The following is a 6,156-nucleotide window of genomic DNA, read 5'->3' as shown; positions in this document are numbered from 1 at the left end:
AAAAATGTTTAACAGTTGTTCAATAACAGTAGAAATATATACAACTTGGTACAGACTCCCAATTGGGAACAATTATTTTTAAATATTAATGGCAAAAAAGTATTTTATTGAATGAACTCAATGTACACACGTATAATAAACCTATTTTCGCTGCGTTGTCCATTTTTCTCTCCGTAGTTAAAACTAAAAAAATATCTGTTACTTATGCGAAGTAAATATAGCATATGGCGTTACCGTTATTTAGCTTTTGGAAAATTTCTCAAAACTTTATACTTAATAAGACTTCCGCATCTACAGAAATTTTATGAACAAAAAGCTACGTTAAAAAAAATCGAAAAATATAAATGAAACGCTCACATATATCAAGATTGTTGTCTAAATAGAGATTGTTTTTATATTTAGTATTCGTTATATGTAGGTTTTACTGTATATGAAAATTCAAATGCACGTGCATAGTACACTTAATTTATTCATAAAAAATTATTTTTTAAGAACACATAAACATATAAACAAGTAAATAAATGTTGCATGTGCATCGAATCACAAGATCAAAACTAGATAAATAAAAATTTCAATTTTATTACTACTAAGATTAAATACAAATTTCTTGAGGCGGCTTGAAAAACTAGATAAAAATTCGAGTTCCTTTAATATTAACTACAAATAAATTAAAGTTTGAGATCAGCGAATTAAATTTTTTTTTTCCAATAAGAGTCATTTAATTATATGCACAAAGTAAGATGACTTTAAAAGATTTTGTCCTGCAAAATTCCGTTATTAGATTTCGCCCAAATGATGAGGAAATAAATTTATCTTCAAAAGGAATTTGAATGAAAAATTTGTTTTTTTTTTTATTAATATTAACATTTATGTATAATACTAGTCGCCAATTAGTTTATGCCGAAAACAAAATGTATTTATTGTCAGATAGGACAGATTCATTTAAATTTAGATCTTAAAAAAATCTAAAAGCCGAGATTTAGTTGTTTACAGCAAATTTAGTCGTGATATGGAATTCGTAAACTTTTTTTTTTATAAGTTCTTCCCCAATTCAAAATATAATATCTATTATAACTGCATCATTAAGCTGACGTTTTACAAGCAATCTACTTAAATTTAAATATTTCTTTGTGAGATGCTCAAACCAAAAATTTTTATGGAAAGTATGAACAAGATCTATCAAATATATAATTGTACCTCTTTTGGGGTACAATTATAATATAAATTTTTTGGTTACTAGCAAAGTAAGAGCTTGTAGATGATAAAAAACAATGCAATTAATTTAAAATATTCACCTCATCCAACTTTGCCTTTGATTCTGTATTATTTAAAATATTTAGATGACAAATTCATAAAAATTTCTTTGCATCTTTACAATGTACAATGTACAATGAAATTTGTCCATTAATTTCATTTTTTATTTTCGTAAAGTTACAACTAATGAAAAGGACATAATAACATAACAAACTTTTACTCATAGGCGTTAACAATCTTTAACTCCGCATTTCGAGCGATAGTCGATAGGTTATGTCCAACTGTCCAAACTGAGTGTAAAATTTTATTTATCTATTTGTAGGTTCAAAAAATCGAAAAAATAAATTGAGACTTTAACACTTATGTCGCGACACTTTGGAATTCCCGTACTTACGTATTTGGGGATGTATTTGAGATACTGTGAAGTACCATATTATATATGTATATAAAGGTTTCCAATTAGGTACCTACATATAGTATAAGGCATTCCGATATTAGAACTTTCGTTAATGCAATATTTACATAAATGTATAAATTGTCATAATAAACAGTCAAAGTAAGAATAAATAGTCATATAATTGCGGAACTGTTTATTTAATAATTTTTTACATTTATTCCTAAGTATATACACACTTATGTAGATAAGTATATATGTTTGTATATGCTAAATACATGCTTCTGATAATTCTGTGAATTTTTTGTGTGCATTTTCCTGGAGTTTACTGTAATTACATCGTCTTTAATATGTGGTGTCCCAAAATGAAAATTTCCATTATTTTCGGTTAATTTACTAAATTTCGGGCTAAAAATTTCAATTGCAGGTTCTTGTACTTATAAATTTTTAATATGATATGGGAGTGTGTGTATTAATGAATGTATGCATGTAAATATATATATAAGTATATGTACATATGTGTGTATCTATTTCATTATTTTTATATTTGACTGAAAAGTAAATTACATATTACTTAAATTACAATTGTAAAAGATCTATTTGAAAATTATTTCAATCGTCAACCAAAAAAGAAATTTTATTTTGTTAGTTAAACCAAAAATTGACTTAATTTTATTTTTCATTATTATATTTTTATATGTCAATTTTATATTTAAATTAATAATTATGCATATGTGTATGTTGTTATACGTATACGGTATACGTACTGTTTGGCTTTTGTTGGTGGCTTAATATTAAAATAAAATATGCCGATATAAGTTTGTGTTTGTAATATTTTAGAGAATTATAAAATAATATCTATGAATATGCACAAATATTTATATACATATATATAAACACACAATAGAAAAAATTATTTAATTCATATATGTAGCTATATGTTATTCTAACACATCTACAACCCCTATATGATGTGTCGTGCTGCTATGATCTGGAAATGAGTATTTGAGAATTTGAGAATAAATCCATAGATATGTTTTATGTAGTATACAAATATTGATATACATATTTATATATAGCATATGTATAGCAAGTATATCAAGTATTATAAAATTTCTACCATAAAAAGTATGTATATGCGAAAGAAAACAGTATGAAAACAAAAATAAATTTTAACTGTCTCTTTTTCTCATTTAAAGTAAAATTGAATAGTATGAAAGGTTAATGTTCGCTTCGTTTTCGGAATTATACATAATTTGTTGTTATAGTCCTCTATTTATATTCAACATAAATTTTTTCATATTCTCTGAGTATTAAGAAAGTATACTGTGAATGTGGTCTATTTAAAAGAAAATGCATATACATATATATTCGAAATCAATACATACGTATAAGCACACATTTATATAAAAATTATTACATTCAAATTTCGTATGGTCGCGTATTTGCAAGTACATTTTTCTTATTTCTTTTTTTTTTATTTTTTTTTGTTCCAGCACCCTGGAAGTGACATTAAATATATTAAAATCGTTCGCTTATTATCGCTGCTCTCTTTCACATTAATAATGCAGTTTTTTCTAATAATAATTGATGTAAATATTTGCGTTATTAGACGTTACACACATTAACATTATAATTTTAATATTTTATTTATTTCGAAAAAATTTAAAGTTTTTTCTTTAATTTAAATAAAATTTCCTGAACGTGCTTGTTAAACTAGAGAATTCTTTTTTTCATTAAGGAAGAGACTAACAACAATTTTCCAATAAGAATGATATTTCTGTTATTAATTACTATAGATCTTATATATTTACATAGTTACTAATTTCTCAACCTATATTTTTCTTTAGATATCTGTTCTTTGCAATAAGGATAATTAAATTGAAAATACAGCAATAACTAGAAGGATATATGTATGTACATATGTATGTAGTTATGGTGTTAAAACAAACACATTAAAATAATTAAAAACAAAATTAAAATTTATACATTGCACATACATACATGCAATGTATAATTTAAGAATGAAATAAAATTAGGAAATTCATTTGAGATAGGGGAGTAGGAAATTTTCTTGCTAATTACAACGAAATCGCGTTTTAATTAGGATGCGCGATTATCAAAAATAATCGATTATAAGAGTTACAGGGAATTGAAATCGAACAGGAAATTAATCGAGAGTAAAAAACAGGAAATAAATCGCGGTATCGAACCGATATAGAAATATATATGTATGGATATTCGTTTACGTATTACTTATAATGCGTAAAAATATTTTTCGAAACGCAAAATATACCTTATTTTTTGTTGCATTTTAAAAATGCATAGATGCTAACTTTGTGTTGCATTAAACCAAAAAGTTAAGTTGGAATAATAAGTTTTTATTCACAATTTGCAAAATATCTATTTTTGGTTCACTATTTCGTCGCTACCTATTATTCTGTCGAAATTCTGTCTTACTCTGTAAACTCAGTAGAATATATGAAAGAAAAGGCGAAATGAAAAAAATTTTTTTGTTTGTTCACAGAAAGGTGAAATCACAATTTCAATTCGTCCATATTGGTTCGCAAAACTTCAATAACGGTAAAAATACAAAACTGTGAAATTTTTTTTGTACAAGCATATTTCACCAAAAACCTGTAATTGGCTTTCGTTTTGTTCATCAATAGGTTTTCTCAAAATTTTTGTCCATTTTACTACTCTGAAATTGAAAGATTTCTGAAACTTTTATTTTTTGACAATTTACTGCATCAAAATCACAAACATTTTTTAAATTTAAAAAGTTAAACGTTACAATGACAAAATGGTTATTAAAATTAAGGATAATTTTACGGTTAATTGCACAATTTTAATAGCTTGCACAATTAAAGAATAATTTTTCTTGTAGATTTTTTACCAAAACTGTAGTTTTCTTCAAATTTCTACAACAGTAAAAAACTAACGTTAAGTGTCTTACTATTAATATTAATATTGTCTTAGACCAAAATATTAGCTGTCGAACCCGACCACTGTATTAACGATAATTTAATTTTCATCCGAGAAATATGCAATAATTTATTATATTGCATGATATTAAATAATGAGATTTCTTATATGTATTTGTATGGTTGGATGAAAGTTATTACAAATATTTAAATAATTTTTATTTTTCTTTGAAATTTTATTTCTGTCAATATATTCCTTTAAATATAAATTGCTAAAATACAAATAATATCAAAAAATTTATTGTAAAATCATTCACTTTTTTGTTCTAAAGTTGCAATACTCAAATTTATATTTCAATAAAAATTCTTTTGAACGTATCACTTCAAATCAAGATTTTTACGACGTTTTTATATAAAACTTTTATTCACGTTATAAAATTTTCAATTTACTTGTAAATAAATCGAAAATTTTAGAACGTGAAAAAAATGTTAAGCTTCAAACCTTTAACACTTTGAGCTGAGCAGATATCCTATCGACTACAGTGATGCGTTTATCAGAATTATGACCAAATAAAATTAAAATTGTAATTTTAATTTTGTTTTACTTAAAAATTTTTTTTTTTAATTATTTAAAAAACATGTTTATTTTTATTTTCAGGATTTTTTTTCAACTTTTTATATTTTAGTTTAATTGTAAAAAAAAAAAAAACAAAAAAACAAGTGAATTGTGTAAAAAAGTTTTATAAATAAGCAAAAAAAAAATGTTAATTGCTTTTAATTTTGTACGTTTAAAAAAGATTTCTAAATTCATCGGTTGGTTTTAATGGATGACTCTTATAATGCAAATTTATGAGATCATTGTTTTTTTTTCTAATTTCTTTTAAATAACAATAAAAATTGTAAAATAGAAATTATTGAATTTGGTTAAAAAAAAACAAGTGTTTTAAAATAAATTTAGTTACTAACACTGCAACAATTCCACAAAATAAAATAAAGAAGAACAAGAAAAGAAATCGTCAAAATAATTAAAAAATATTTTATGAATGATTTTGAATGAGATTTCAAAGACTTGTTTGATTTTAATTGAAATATCAGATTTAAAAAACGAAAATTAGATGAAATCAAATTTTTAATATGCATCGCCATACATGCTCACTTTATCTGTTTTTAATGATACAAAATCCGAATGGGAATTTAAATAACCCATTTTTATTCAGTTTCTTAAAAAAATTTTGCTAACATCAACAAAATAAAAAAAGGAAAAAAAAAAAACATTAAAATATTTTTTATACATGTAAATATATAAGTATGTAAAAATATGTGTGTTTTTCTAAAAACTTTTTACAAAACAAAAAAAAACACAAAGAAATAAGTGGTAGAAAGTGCGAAAAGTGTTAAATATGAAAGCACTAAAAGAAAAAAAAAAATATTCAAATAAAATAAAATGGAACGAATACCAATTTTAATAATATAAAAAACAAAACAAAAAAAAAAGCTCTAAATTAAAAACACAAAATTGCAAAAAAAAATTTAATAAATATTTATATATATATATATATATATATGTATATATATATAATAAAT

This window comes from Condylostylus longicornis, unplaced genomic scaffold (assembly GCF_029603195.1).
Source record: "Condylostylus longicornis isolate FDR11 unplaced genomic scaffold, ASM2960319v2 ptg000001l, whole genome shotgun sequence".
Classification (NCBI taxonomy): domain Eukaryota; kingdom Metazoa; phylum Arthropoda; class Insecta; order Diptera; family Dolichopodidae; genus Condylostylus; species Condylostylus longicornis.
The sequence above is the reverse complement of the archived record's forward strand: the minus strand, read 5'-3'. Positions refer to the sequence as shown.